Raw genomic sequence first — 17,395 nt, 5'->3', positions numbered from 1 at the left:
TACATAAGTCTACAGACCTCTAAGAATAGCAACCATATCCTATGGGGGGATAGGGCCCCTACTTTACACATGAATAATCGAATATATACATCTAATACTAAGTACCAAAACTTAGCTCCGGTATAATAGATCTTCTTCTAAATTAGCTGCATGGAATCCTAAGTTGGTGGACTCTCAAAATTTGTGTCTGCACCTACGTGCATGAACGTTAAACCCCCAAACAAAGGGGGTCAGTACAACATATGTACTGAGTATGTAAAGTACAAAACATCATAAGGAAATTATAGTTACCATAAGGGTGCACATGACAAGTATAAAATTTAATAGAGTATTGTACCTGCACCTTAAAAAATAAAGTCATGTATACCAGTATCACATACCGTATCCGGCCTGCTCGGGGACTCAGTGTAACAAATGCATCACTTTATCATTGTAGGCATATGCATACTATTAGCGTTGTGGAACGTACAACCCAATCCATATATATATCAGGTTAGTGTTGAGGAGCGTTTGACCCGACCCATATATATAATATGTTAGTGTCGAGGAACATACAGCCTGATCCCTATACATATAATACGTTAGTTCCAAGAAACATACAACTCGATCCCTATACATATAATATTTACTGCCGAGGAACATACGACCCGATCCCTATGAATATAATATATTAGTACTGAGGAACGTCCGACCCGATCCATATATAATATAATAATGCATATACGTGCATGTAAAACTTGGTAACATATCAACCATCCCTCAACATATTATAATAAAGTATGTCCAGTAGCCTCTAGGTAAGCTTACACATCCAATCCTTATTTAGTATGTAGAAGGCTCGAGGGTCGTAGTTCAACTACTTTAAGACCCTTACCATTCAAAGGTGAGTACAAGTCATGAGTTATGCCCATAACCTACAAAGGGAATTACCTCTAACTCATATCATATATCGCTTCACTTACATTAAACTATTTCAAGAGAGGGAAGGAATAGGCTTCACGTGTAATACTTTTCATCACGTAAGAGGCTTAAGAGACAACAACTCAGCTATCGCAGGAGTTCTAATAACAAGAAGTGAATAAGATTGACGAACCATACTCAGGGTTCTATGAATGGAATTATTCCCACATTACACAAAAAATCCATTTAAGACTAAGACATGCCAAAATAAAAAAGAGATAGGCTTTACATACTTATGCCAAAACATGCCAAGAGAAAGAGGGTGGCTTCACATACCTCTTATAGATTCTTCTTAACCGTGCTTGTCTTGTCGTCCTCTGAACCTATTTAACATGAAAGTAATACTGATATTAATAACTTTCCTTATTTACTTTTCTTGACTAGTCTATTCATTAGTTATGGGGTTAACAATAATCGAGCAACATCTCCCCTATAACTTACCCTATCCGAACTTCCAATTACACTCTATGTTACTACATAAAACCAAAAATAACAATCAGAAGCTCATATACAATTTAAATATGGAAACATTACATAATACAACCTCCAACCAACTCACTTAAAACTACGATACCAAAATAGGGTTTTTAGTCGTTATTTTATAAAACCTTTAACCTACGGAATGGAGGGTCGTGTGTATTCAACCAGCAGCTCCCAAACACATTTTGGAAGGTTTTTCAGCCATGAAACACACAATGAAAGTACCTGCAAGCCCATCACAACAGCCATAACACCCTACTCGACATTCGATTTAACTATGACAGCCTTAGTTTAGTTTGTTTCCAACGTCAAGTATCCTTGTCCAATTTTTATAGTTCCAGCCACATATAATATTTGTAATACACTCTATAACCACACAATAAAATACAAATTGAAAGGAAAACTCTTACCTTAACTGACATTGGCCAAAGCTTGCCAAAGTTTCCTCGAAAGTTCTCTAGTTGCGGCTGAAATTTTGTGGTTGCTTGTTACACTTTTGATGCTGCTCCAAAAATAAACTTTAAATCATTAACACCTTCATATCATGTCCAAACCCTTAACAAAACATGAGACAAGAGAACCAAGCCATACCTTGCTAAAACATTCCAAAACTTCTCTCAGAAGTTCCCTTAATATGCTGAAAATTAGCGGACTATTTGTATCTGTTCCTTTCTGCCCCAAAATGAGATTTTACGTTATTAAAAACCTCTATGTCACCATAGGATACCGTAAGTAATTAATTCATGGAAGAAAAGTCAGAGGCTTACCTTTAATTAACCAAACCCGTGGCTGTCTTTCTTCTAACTCACACGTTTTCTCTCAACTCTCTTAAGCCAAGGATGAATAATTGAAGTACAAACTGAAGTTTATCCATCTTTACATGTGTATATACACTCCCTTAGGATGTGAAACGTGTCATCCCCTAAGGGTGATATGTGTCCAGCCCCTATTAGGCCTTGTATCCATGCCATGTCTCCTAGGCTGCCACATGTCCTTGGTGGGGCCCACCCATGAGCACATGGGTCACCTGCTGCCATGTGTCACTTTCTCAAGCTTCCATGTGGCACCTCCTCTTGATTTCACGTGTCGCTCTTCTCCCTCTTCGTGGTTTCATAATCTCGTCTTACTTTAAGAACCCATGTACTCCTTGCTATGCAAACTTGGTATATAATCAAGTAGCTCAAGTTGGTAAAACTTCTAAGTTGGTAACTTACGTATGTAAGTCGAGTCCCACGACTTATTACTTGGCCTCCAACTCCTTCTGACTTCTCATGACCCTATTTCTAACCTTCCCTACTAGGGGGTATCATATACTCCCTTCCTTAGAGTTATTTGATAGTGTCGTAGATTATCCGACTCATACAATAACTTCTAAGAAGCTTAAGAGAAATTCCGAGCTCTAGAGTGTGGGGTGTAACATCCTTCCCCCCTTTAGAACATTCATCCTCGAATGTTAATTAACCTTATGAGGTCTTAGCAAGACTTCTGGAATTCTCTATACCAGTTTTTATCCATAGGCCTCTACTCATCAACATCATTGATTTAGGAGTTTAGATTACCTGTAGACGTAGGTTTCTATACAGATATTTCTTCTTTATCTTTGTCTCATCACATGCTTTGATGGGAGCCACATCCTTAGTTTGCAACCTTCTAATTTACTGACCCAAGATGATGATAGGTCAATTTTCATAGGCTAATTCCTTTGTGACCTGGATATCATCTATGGGATATAGTCGAGATGGATCACACATGCATTTGTGAAGCATTGATACATGGAAAACTGGATGTACTGCTTCCAGGTCCGCTGGTAAGTCTAGCTCGTAGGTAACCTTGCTTATTCGACGCTTTTACTCTGATCTTCTCTCATGTTATCTTACAATACATCATATCGTAATCCTTACACAAATGTGTGTAGGTACTTAAAGCAGTCCAAAAAATGCCTTAGCATTACTATACTAGTGTATTACTCCCTTTAGTCGAGGTCAGGGCTCCACAATGGCTTTTGTCCTTAATATTGATTATATCTTAATAGTTTTTCCTCGAACCATCTTACACTTTTCTTTAATAGATTATAAATATGGCAATCACATTGCTATTAATGACTTCTTTTTATCGAGTAACCATTTAATCTTACTCTTAGTATACCAATGCTCGTAGGTGGCACAACTATTCTTGTACAATTTGCACAAAGTGCGTTCAATTTTTGTCATAGCCTTTCTTGCTCTTGGCTTACTTTGCTTTACATGTGTCATTGTACTAACACGCGCTTATAGTCTCTTTTGTTATACTTGTTTTGCTTCCTTCACTTGCTCTTAAGTTTTCTCATATTCCAATATAGGAGAGATTTTGTTATCCTCTTGTGTTTGTTGCCTATATGTCATCTACCTCAGTAACCAATAACTTGGTTGCAGACACATTAACCTTTGTCGAGTGTAGCTCGGTTATCCCTTACAATTTAAGTTACTCGTTATCATTCCTTTGTCGTATTCATCCTTTTTTATGTGCCCATCCTTTGACGTCACACTATTTAAGGTCCTTCCCAATAATCCTCCGCACTGTCTCAAAGATCTTCTTGGCTTTTATCCGTTCATTAGTGGCTTTTAGATCTTGTTAACTCTGCCGGTATGGGATCTTACATGAAGCTACTTCCCCCCTTTAGGGTGTACCCATGTCACTATCTATTTGTGTTCTACCTTACACCCTTATTTTAAATTTTCAAATGCATATGATTCTTTTCCAACATATTTGGTATACTGCACCATATCTATGCCTTCCTTTACATCCTCCATACATTTGGTTGCCCATAGATGACATCTTAACCTCATCGTGAGGTGCTGGTCTAGTCTAATTATTGGTACTCGAGTCACGTATACACAATACTTCTTTATGCCTCATGAATTTCATCCTTGTCGTGCGCCTGATGCTCACTTTCTTAACAACATCTCGAGCTTGACTCAATAATAGGTCTACCTTAACACCATGTTGTTGAACTACCCCTTTAAACTTATAACCATACATTCTCCTTTCACTCCATCCTCATATTCAGTTACTTATGTTTATCTTGGGTGCCTCTGTTAGAACTTCCTTATTATTCCTCCAGCTCATGTCCATTTTTGGTTACAAGGAATTTCATATTACCCTTTATTCCCTTGCACTAGCTATCCTTTCCGTCGTCATATAACCTTTATTCGAAACTTTCCTTATAGACTTGATAAGTCTTCCTTATTTGTTCCCTAGCTCTCTTTTCTGTTTCACACCTATCTTTATATTACAATCACATGGACCACGTCATACCTTTTAGTTATTTCCTTACTAATCTTTCCTTATTCTCATAATGATCTTCGTTATATACACATGGTATCCTGTGTGCATTAAATCCCATAGTATAACACTTCTTAACCTTTTTCACGATTCTTACTATGGGTTACTTACCCTTCTTAGTTAGTCTTATCCTTATTATGGGCAAGACATATTACAAGCTTGTATCTCTTTCTCCTTTTATTTCTAGGAAAATTTGGGCAGAGTTTCCTCTGTATTTCTTACTATCTCAACACCTGCATGTAGAAAATGCCAACAGTGCCTCACATGGCACACATGTATATATTCAGATCATATTATATAGAAGCAACACAGGGCACCCACAATTGACAGTATGAACATAGACTTAACTCGTATGTATGTTCGAACTGCACTTGTTGCGCTTTCCTATATGCTTTTCCTTTCACTTTTCAGCTTTATATGTCAATCGTATTTCAACACCTTACCTAACATATATCTTCTGTGCCTTTGCTTACCTGCATACTTTGTTACTTCCAATATCGTCAATTATTTTCTTCTATCGATATTGTCCTCCTACTACAATCACAGGTTAGTATGAGGATTTCACTCCCTATAACTCGGCTCTATCGCACGATCTTAGATCTGAAAGAAAGTAACATCTTAAATATCCTGTAGACTCTTGTTTATAGATATGGTGCACAACACACAAATAAATAAGACTCTATTAAACACGGTCTGTAAACATTTTAAAGATGAACTACTCTGATACTACTTTTGTCACAACCCAACCTCGTAAACCATGACGGGTGCCCAAACTGGACACACGTGTGTACCCCTGCCAATTATAAGTAAACCTATTTCCTGTTCGACTCTTAGTGTACTAACAGATAAGAAAACATACAATCCAACAAGACTGCCATAGTGTAATAATGTTACAATACGCCGTATAGGCACAATTGGAACAACTTACAAACGATCCACATACATATGTCTACAGACCTTTAAGAATAGTAAACATATCCTATGGCGGGATAGAGCCCCTGCCGTACCCCTAAATAAGCAAATATATTGTTATACCCCGTACTTTTGTACCTTGGGACATTGTATTAAGTCTCGTTGAAAGCTCCATGTGATCTAGATTATCTACCATGCTATCAGATAACTCTAAGAAAGGGAGGACGTGATGCCCCATAAGAATGAAGATTGGCAATAGGGTTAAAAGAATTCGGAAGGAGTAGGAGGCTAAGTAATGAGTCGCAGGACTCAATGTACTTACGTAAGCTACCGACTTGGGCGTCTTACATATCTAATCTACTGAAGTACATATCGAGCTTACGTAGCAAGGATTACATAGGCTCTTAAAGTAAGACGAGATTACGAACCCATGGAAGAGGCAAAAGGAGGCGTAACACCTACTCGGAAGCAAGTAGGTGATGCACCTACTTGGAAGCAAGCAGGTGACACACCTACTTGAGGTGGGTCCCATATGGCCATGTGGCAGCCCCTAATAGGTTGCATGGATGAAGTGGACCAATGAGAGTTTGACACATGTCACCCTTAGGGGATGACACGTATCACTTCTAATAAAGGATATATATGTTCCCTTTGATAACTAAGTCATCTTATATTCATTTTAGAGTTAGAAAAAATAGAGAGAGTTGAGAGAAAAACTAGAGAAGCCAAGAAAGGGAGCTACGGGTTTGCCAAGACAAAAAGGTAAGGCCCGTTTTCATTCCGTGAATTAATTATTTAAGGTATTCTACAGTGATATGACGGTGTTTAACTACATAAAATTTAGCGTTAGGGCAAAGAGGAGGGTTTTGTTCTTGTTAACAGACCCGTTTTTGAAGGGTACTATTGTTAGTAATACTATTATAACTCCTTGTGTAAGGCTTCGTTTCAAGTGATTCAAGATGTTTTAGAAAGCTATTTTATAGGTCTATAACTTTCATTTAGCCTCTAAAACCCAGTTTTGATTGTCTCTGCTCGAAAAAGGGTGATGAAGTATGGGGGAGGTGTTGCCCAGATTTTATTTTGGAAATCCTACACGGATTGCTGTTTGTATTTTTGGCATATATTTTTGTACAAAATATCGGTAGGGGTGATTTGAAATTGTATGCGACCTTAATACATATTTCTATTATTTTCCTTGAGGCCACAAATCCTTTTTCCCTCAATTATCCCTTCGAAACTATGCGACAATATAAGACAGTAGGTTGTCCAGAATTCACGTTTTGATAGTTTTGGCGAGTTTGATGAGTTTAACATAAGGTAAGGTCTTTCATTTTAATTTGGATTTTATGATGTTGTTATTAAGTGTATTACACGTCGTTTATGTTGCTGTAAATATGAAAATTCCATAAATATGCTTGACGTTAGGAACAATTTAAATTGGAGTCATTATAGTTAAATTGAAGTCGGGTAAGGTGTTGCACTTGTGGTGCTGCGGCTGTACGTAGTGTGGTGATGTGTTGCAGGGACTAAAGGTGTTCTAAAATAAATGTAGGTGATGCTGGTTATATCCACATGACCCTCCGCTTCGTACGGTTAAAGGTTTTACGAAATAGAGACTAGAAACCCTATTTTGGATATCGTAATTTTGAGCGAGTCGTTTGGAGTTTGTATTGTGTACTGTTGATGTGAATTGCTTGTATATATGTTGCAGGGTGTTGTTTTTGGTTGGCTATAGTGATTAGGGACGTAATTGGAAATTTGGATAGGGCATGTTATAGAGGAGATGCTGCCCGAATTTCGTTAACTTCTTAAATAACTAATATACTAGTCGAGACTAGTCGAGGAAGATGAATAAGGAATTGGTTCCTATGGATAGTTGGTGATAGAATTAAAAGCTGGAAAGTCAAGAATTATTAATACTAGTATTAACTTCGTGTTAAATAGGTTCAGAGGACGACGAGACAAGCCAGGTTCAAAGCAATGGATAAGAGGTATGTGAAGCTACCCTTTCTTCTCTTTTGGCATGTCTTAGATGTAAGTATTATGTATGTGAAATTTGGAGTTATTCCATTCGTAAATCTCCAAGTAGAGTTCATAATTCTTATCCACTTCATGATGGTGGAACTCTTGTAATAGTCAAGATATTTCCTTTTTAAGGTTTTTTTTATATGATAAAAGGTAATGTATGTAAAGCCTATTCTTTCTCTTCCTTTGGCATGTTTTCAAGTTAAGTAGTGAATGATATGAGTTTGAGGGTAAATCTACTCATATATGCCAAGCGTAATTCACGGCCCTTATTTACTTCTTAATGAAAGCACTCTTACAGTAATTGAACTAGGACCTCTCAAGACTTCCATACGTTAGGAAGTGAGGAGTACGTAAAGTCTATCTTTCTTTTATGTTGGCATACCTCAGTCCTAAGTGGATTGTGTATGTAATGTGGGAATAATTCTAATCCTAGAACCCTGAGTATGGTTCGTCAATATTATTCACTTTTCGATATTAGAACTCCTGCGATAGTTGAGTTATGGACTTGTAAGTCTTCTACCTGACAAAAAGTAGTACACGTGAAACCTATCCCTTTCTTATTTTGAAACAGTAGAATGTAAGTGAAGAGATATATGGTATGAGTTAGAGGTGATCCCATTTATTGGTTTTGGGTATAAATCATGACTTGTACTCACTTCTTGAGGTTAGGATTCTTAAAGTGGTGAAACTCCTATTCCTCGACCCTTCTATTGGCTGAGTAATGATGGGATGTGTAAGCTCTTATACCTAGAGACTCTTTAACACATATTATATTAATATTCGGGAGATGGTTGCTACGCTACCAGGTTTTATATGCACGTATATGCATTATTATATGTATATGGATCGGGTCGATCGCTCCTCGGCACGAATGTGTTATATGTATAGGGATCGGGCCGTAAGTTCCTTGACACTAACGTATTATATATATGGATCATGCCGAGCACTCCTTGGTACTAATATATTATATGTGTAGGGATCAGGCAAGATGTTCCTCGGCACTAACCTATCATATCTATATGGATTAGGCTATACGTCCCATAGCACTAATAGTATACATATGCCCACGATGATAAAATGATGCATTTGTAATGTCGGGTCCCCTAGCGGGCCAGATACGGTACATGATAATGATAAACATGACCTTACTTTGTAAGGTGCAGGTACAGTACCTAATTAAATGCTATACTTGATTTCCTGTATGCTTATGTCAGTTGTTATCTCAGTTATGTTATGCTTATATACTCAATACATATGTCGTACTAAGCCCCCTTTCTTTGAGGGGTTGCGTTTCATACCCGCAGGTACAGACATAGGTTTTGGAAGTACGCCAGCTTAGGATTCCACTCAGCCAGTTAGAAAGAAGCTCCATTAATTCGGAGCCGAGTTGTAGTACCAAACCTCCTATGTATATATTTGTTTATTTAGGGGTACAGCAGGGGCCCTGTCCAGCTATATGTTACTATTAATGTTCTTAGAGGTCTGTAGACATATGTGTGGGTTATACGTGTAAATTTTGTTCAGTTATGTCTACCTGATGTATTGTAAATATTAAGATACTATGGCAGCCTTGTCGGCTTGCACGTCCTATTATGATAAGATACAAATAAAAGAGGCTACAGGCATGAAAATGCTATGACCCACTGGGGTTCTTATGTATAGTTCTTATATTGATCGTTACATCCATTGTATACGTATACGGGGGCCCATGTCGTACCCCAGTCGTAGCCCATGGGGTTGGGTTATGACATATATACATCCAATACTAAGTACCAAAACTCGGTTCCAATATAATAGAGCTTCTTCCAAACTGGCTACGCGGAATCCTAAGCTGGCAGACTCCCAAAACTTGTGTCTGCACTTGAGGGCATGAACGCAGCCCTCCGAAGAAAGGGGGGTTAGTACGACATATGTACTAAGTATGTAAAGTACAAAACATTATAATGAAATTATAGTTACCATAGGGGTGCATGGGATAAGTATAAAATTTAACAGATTATTGTACCTGCACCTTATAAAATAAGGTCATGTATACAAGTATCACATATCGTATCCGGCCCGCTCGGGGACTTGGTGTAACAAATGCATCACTTTATCATCATAGGCATATGCATACTATTAGCATTGTGGAATGTACAGCCCGATCCATATATATATATATATATATATATATTAGGTTAGTGTCGAGGAGCGTTCGGCCCGATCCGTGCATATAATATGTTAGTGCCTAGGAACATACGACCCGATCCTTATACATAGAATACGTTAGTGCCGAGAAATATATGGCCTGATCCCTATACATATAATAGGTTAGTACCAAGGAACGTATGACCCAATCCCTATACATATAATACGTTAGTGCCGAGGAACGTCCGACCCGATCCTTATATAATATAATAATGCATATACGTTCACGTAAAACTTGGTAACATATCAACCAACCCTCAACATATTATCATAAAGTATGTCCTAGAACCTCTAGGTCTAGGAGCTTACACATCCAATCATTATTTAGTATGTAGAAGGCTCGAGGGTCGTAGTTCAACTACTTTAAGACCCTTACCATTCAAAGGTGAGTACAAGTCATGAGTTATGCCCGGAACCTACAAAGGGAATTACCTCTAACTCATATGATATATTGCTTCACTTTCATTAAACTATTTCAAGAGAGGGAAGGGATAGGCTTCACGTGTAATACTTTTCATTATGTAAGAGTTCTACAAGAAAATAACTTAGCTATCGTAGGAGTTCTAATATCAACAAGTGAATAAGATTGACGAACCATACTCGGGGTTATATGAATGGAATTATTCCTACATTACACACACAATCCACTTAAGACTAAGACATGCCAGAAAAAGAGAGACAAGCTTTACATAGTTATGCCAAAACATGCATAGAGAAAGAGGGTGGCTTCACATACCTCTTATGGATTCTTCTTAACCGTGCTTGTCTCATCGTCCTCTTAACCTATTTAACACAAAAGTAATACTGATATTAATAACTTTCAAATCTCCATCTCCTTAATCCAAAATCAAGCATCCATAGGAATCATTTCCTTATTTACTCTTCTTGACTAGTTTATTCGTTAGTTATGGGGTTAATGGAAATCGGGCAGCATCTCCCTAACCTGCCCTATCCAAACTTCCAATTACACTCTCTGTTACTATAGCCAACCAACAATAACAATAAGAAGCTCATGGACAATTAAAACATGATAACCTTACACAATACAACCTCCAACCAACTCTCTTAAAACTACAATACCAAAATAGGGGTTTTAGTCGTTATTTTATAAAACCTTTAATCGCACGGAACAGAGGGTCGTGTGGATGCAACCAGAAGCTCCCACACACATTTTGAAATGTTTTACAGCCCAGAAACACACAATAAATGCATCTTCAAACCAAGCACAACAGCCACAATACCCTACTCCACATTCGATTTAACTATGACGACCTTAGTTTAGTTTGTTTCCAACGTCAAGCATCCTTGTGCAATTTTTATAGTTAAAGCCACATATAAGATGTAATACACTCTATAAATACACTATAAACTCCAAATTGAAAGGAAAACCCTTACCTTACCTGAAATTGGCCAAATCTTGCTAAATTTGCCTCGGAAGTTCTCTAGTTGGGGCTGAAATTTCGTGGATACTTGTTACCCTTTTGATGCTTCTCCAAATAGAAAAATTAAATCATTAACACCTTCATATCATGTCCAAACCCTTACCAAAATGTGGGAGAAGAGAACCAAGCCATACCTTGCTAAAACATTCCAAAACTTGTCTCGAAAGTTCTCTTAATATGCTGAAAATTAGCAGGTGGGGCCCACCCCCAAGCAGGTGGATCACTTGCTTCCATGTGTCACTTTCTCAAGCTTCCATGTGGCATATTCTCTTGCTTCCACGTGTTGCTCTTCTCCCTCTTCGTAGATTCGTAATCTCGTCTTACTTTAAGAACCCATGTACTCCTTGCTACGCAATCTTGGTATATAATCAAGTAGCTCAAGTTTGTAAACCTTCTAAGTTGGTAGCTTATGTATGTAAGTCAATTAGCACGACTTATTACTTGGCCTCCAACTCCTTCCTGCTTCTCATGACCCTATTTCCAACCTTCCCTACTAGGGGGTATCACATACTCCCTTCCTTAGAGTTATTTGATAGTGTCGTAGACTATCCGGCTCATATAATAACTTCTAAGAAGCTTAAGAGACATTCCGAGCTCAAGAGTGTGGGGTGTCACACACGGGCTGCCACATGGCAAGTGGGGTCCACCACCCTTGATACAGCTGCTGCCACATGTCACTCTCTCATGCTGCCACATGTCACTCTCTTTTCCCCCTCGTGGGTTCATAAATTCATCTTACTTTACGAACCTATGTAATCCTTTCTATGTAAGCTTGGTATGCACTCAAGTAGCTTAAGTATGTAATATTTCCAAGTTGGTAGCTTACGTAAATAAGTCAAGTCCTACGACTCATTATTCGGTCTCCAACTTCTTCCTGATTTTTATAACTCTATTTTCAATCTTCTCTACTATGGGGTATCGCATTCTCCTTTTCTTAGAGTTGTTTGATAGCGTTATAGATTACCCGGCTCAAATGGTAACTCTTAAGAAGCTTAAGAGTTCTTAAGAAGGATTAAGAAGATTTAAGAAACTTTAGGAAACCTTAAGAAACTTAAGAGGCATACTATCCTTCCAAGAACTTAAGAGCCTTTCAAGAGACTTAAGAATGCGTTCCAAAGTACAAAAGTAAGGGGTGTAACAGTAATACACGTGTAGTAATGTAATAATCCAAGTTTTGTTATTGGTCCGTCCAACCTATGTATGTTTCATTTAGATATTTTATAGCCAAAGAAAGACTAATAATCTTTTTATGTATGGATGTCACGACCCTGAAATTGGGGCATGATGGTTCCTACTATATCCCCCGAATAGGCAAGCAAAACTCAAATAAAGCAAAAGTCAAACATCAAGTTTGATAAATAATTAATAACATTTTAAGGTGGAAGCAAGAAGAATATAACAAAACAAAAGTTGGACCAGGGTATAGAATGTAAATACGATACACAATATAAAACAGGATTGAAAGTCAACAAAAAGAGGAACTGACGCTAGACCAACCCCGGACCTAGTGCCATCTATACAAGATCTACTAAGTACAAAAATGTACATAATCATATATATAATACAGAGCTGACTGTCTAAAGTTCAAAATACAAGTCAATATAAAAGAAGGATAGTAGCAAGTACTTGATTGCCTGGAGCTCACCACAATCTAGATTTGGCACCGCTACGGATGATCAAGCGTGCTCTGGGGTGGCTCAAACTTGGAGCTTCATCAAAAATATTCAGAACTGCAGTTTAAGTACCAAAACACAGGGTACTTAGTAGGCATCATATATCGATCAAGCTCAAAAAGAACAAATATATAAAAGGAAGCATGATGGTACTAGTAATAATAAGAGGGAAGCATAAAACTATGATTACATAGAAAGAGGGTACGGGACGAGTATATAATAGTGACATAAATCCAGCAAATCAGGTAATCACATTAATAATCTGAACTCATAAATATCAGAAGAATGCATAGATGTAAACTAGTAGATATGAATCAATATTACTCAAAAATATAATGGATCGCCTAGAACAACCCTCGAGCTCATCAATATTGAAGTAATAACCTAGATTATGTATCAATGGGCTGCCCGAAAATTATACCTTGAGATTATCAATGATGAATATAAAAGTGTATCCCAAATTTAATAAAAACGTCGCCCAGAATCATACCTTGATCTAATCAACCATGAAATACCATAAATAAGATGTCACCGATATTTCCTTACATTCTTCACACTTATTCATCAACTAAAAGTCTTAATCTATCCATTTATAGTTTTTTTAAGAAGGTTTTAACAGTGGCGAGGTAAATCAAGACAAGTAGCATGCCAAAAATCACATACTACTCAAGTCAGGTAAACATCCTATCAAAGGCATAAAATCACTAACCTGAGACTCTGGTATACTGAAAGCGAGGCCTCAGGCCCAACATTTCAATACCGAAAGAAACCAAGACATAAGCATAAGTTGAACTCACAACAAGCATACAACTGAAATCAAACAAGTCAAAGAAGAGATATCTTAAGTTCAAATAACCAAAAAGACAGTTCTAAGAATTTTAAGCAATGCAAACCGGTCAAAATAGCACCTAGATTAAGGCTTCAATGACTAAAACTCAAACTAGTTACTAACGATCATCGACTCTAAATTGCTCAAAAGGATACACCAAAATTACCAACCTAACCACACTTTAATACTCAAAATATACCAATTATTACCAAGCAAAGTCTAATAAGAGTAAGTAATAACCTACCTAACGACTGAAATAGCACACGAACCACTAAATCATAGCTTTTCCTTTCTCAAAATAAAGACAACGATATCCATATTACTATACCTAACAACAGACTCAAAAGTGGGTGGAAATTCGAAATTGGGACCATGCATGAAGTCGAAAAACCAACTACATCACAAGGTCCCAAATAGCTTAAGGAACTTGTGCCCCAAAATAGGTACATTCTGAGCACCGAAAGAAATCAAAACAACCCTACAAATTTCAAACCCTAAAATTCCCAAAAATGCAAGAAACAACGAAATTACGCGAGACTTACAATATATTTAGGATGAGAAAGGGTCTCAAAATGTTCCCACAAGTATTTCCAACTCAACGGAAGAAGAACTATTGATAATGGTCAAGAGGAGCTCCAAAAATTAAGTTTTGATTGAATGGAAATGGAGAAGAGGAGGCCAAAAATTGGGTCCTTAAGATCTCACTGCCAAGCCCCATTTGTCCTTTGCGAACACGGAGAAAAGCTCTGCGAACGTGGAAAACAAGCAGTCACAACTCCATGAATGTGGACAAGGGACGGAGAATGCGGAGATCAAATTATAGGTGCCTCATTGATGCAAATGAAGTATACTACCCAACTGTAAATGATAATCCAAACTCAAAAGAATCGACGGATTTCCAATGAAGGTCGTTTCAAAGAAAAGTTGACCAAATTCAATGATTTTCAATGGAAAACTTATAAATCACACAACGTCCTTAAACTTATTCCGTGCACCTCAGAAACTAAACAAAAGGTCATCATAGACCAAACTTTGCTTTCCGGAACTAACCATACTGACGGAAATTTCATCCGAGTACATTTAATCAAAATGTTGATTGAAGTCCAATTTGGTCAAAACTTTAAAGTTAGAATGACATATCGCACAAACTCAGAATGAAGACTCCTAAACTCAAACCAATCTTTTTATAGACCAAAATGGATCTTTTGGAGTGGATGTAATCATCAAAATTCTCATATAATGCCCTAATCTCTGAATGTTAACTAAAGTCAACTCTTTCAAGCCTTAAGCCTCAAAAATGTCAAAACCACCTCAAAATTCAACTGAACACCTTGGGGAGAGTTCACCCATCCCAACAACACATAAGAGCTATCAAAATGCTACGAGAAGGGGTAATACTGTAAATATATGAAAAAGCATGGAAATAACCTTAGAGGTAATTATAAAATCCACAACAAAAATGATTTTAGCCCTCGAAAGTCAAGGAAGAAAAGATACTTGGTAGCTTCAAAAGATGAGGAGCTCCTCAAAGGCTAATGACTCATCAAGATGAATTAAATCCAATGAAGCACGTGAGATTTATTTGGGATATACCACCACAACATGGAAACGTGGAATACAGGTTGAACACTTGAAAGTGCTTGGGGAAAGTCAAACTCATAAGCTACCTGCCATACAGATCTCAGGATTTCAAAAGGGTTGATGAACTTGGGGCCACTCACAGGAATACCCGGTCTCCAACCATAAACTTCAAGGGCCAAACCCTCTGATCCTTTCTACCTACTTAGGGTAGTACAAATTTTCTCTAGGATCATACAAACTCTATCCATCAAGTCACGCAGCTAATCAGTGCCCCAAGGCCTAACCTCAAAAGCATCAAACCAACCTACTAGGAAATGACATCTCCTACTATACAATGCCTTAAAATATGCCATCTCGATGCTCGAATTGTAGCTGTTATTATATGCGAACTCTGCCAATGCCAAAGAATGATCCCACTGACCCCTAAAATCAATAACATAGGCTTGTAGTATGTCCTTCAAGTCTTGAATAGTCTTCTCCGACTGATCATTGGTCTTGATGGAAAGATATGTTGAGCTTGACATCAGTACCTAACTCTTCCTATATAGACCTCCAGAAATTCAAAGTGAATTACATACCATGATATGAAATAATACATATTGCCACTCCATACAATCAGACCACTTCTTAGATATAAATCTAAACCAACCTGTATAAAGTGTAGGTAGTCTGGTGCAATAAGAAGTGAGCCAACTTGGTCAACTGATCTATGATGACCCAAATATAATTAAAAATTTAGGCGGTACGTGGTAAATCAACTATAAAGTCAAGAGCTATCCGTTCCCACTTCCACTATAGTATGGGTAGGTGCTGGGTCAAACCATCTAGCCTCTGATGCTCTAACCTAACCTGGTAATAATTCCAGCACCTAGCCATAAATGCTGCAATATCCCTCTTTATCCTACACCACCATTAATATTATTGTAAGTCATAATACATCTTTACCGTGCTAGGATGAATGAAGTATCTAGAACAATAGGCCTCCTCAAGGATAAGCCTGACTAAATCTCCAACTCTGGGAATAGAGATACGACCCTTTATCCTCAAAATGCCCTCCAGATCTAAGGTTTCCGTCCTCCCTCCCCACTAAGTGCTTTATCTTGAATCACCCTCTGTTTTGGATCCTCAATCCATTATACCCGAATCTACTCCATCAAGGAAGATCTAGCCTCTACATAAGCATGTACCATGCCCGACACAGAAATATCAAGACGAACCATCTAGTTTGCTAAGGACTGTATGTACAAATATAAAGATCGCTCTTCAACAGATAAGAATGCCAAACTCCTTATAATCACTGCCTTACGGCTTAAAGCATCTGCTACTACATTTTCCTTGCCTGGGTGATAGAGAATTGTGAAATCTAGTCCTTTAGTAACTCCAACCACCAATGCTTTTATAAGTAATGCCTCCAAAACTTCAATAAAGAGGCTACCACTGCCAACTCCAAATCATGTGTGAGGTAGTTTCGCTCATGCACCTTTAGCTTCCTGGAGGAATATGTAATAAATCCACCTTGCGCATCAGAAAAAAACCCAAGCCAGTACCAAAAGCATCATAATACACCGTAAATCCTTGACCGTCCATAAAAAGAGTAAGAATCGGAGCTGAAGTGAACAAGGACTTGAGCTTCAGAAATCTCACCTCACACTCATCAGACCAATGGAAAGGAACATTCCTCTGAGTCAATCTAGTTAAAGGTGTCGCAATAGAAGAGAATCCTTCCATAAACCTTCCGTAATATCTTGCCAACACGACCAAATTGCGAACCTTAGTAGGAGATGTTTGCCTAGCCCAATCACAAACTGCTACTATCTTCATTGGATCTACCATAATCCTATACTTGGACACCATGTGCTCTAAGAATGCCAAAGACTCAAGCCAAAATTCACACCTAGTGGAATAGAGACTGATTTTGTACCTAGCTCAACATCAATATAAGGCTCAAGAGGAAGACTAAGTAGATCAATGGGAAAGACATT

The sequence above is a fragment of the Solanum dulcamara genome, chromosome 1 (assembly GCF_947179165.1).
Source record: "Solanum dulcamara chromosome 1, daSolDulc1.2, whole genome shotgun sequence".
Lineage (NCBI taxonomy): Eukaryota > Viridiplantae > Streptophyta > Magnoliopsida > Solanales > Solanaceae > Solanum > Solanum dulcamara.
The sequence above is the reverse complement of the archived record's forward strand: the minus strand, read 5'-3'. Positions refer to the sequence as shown.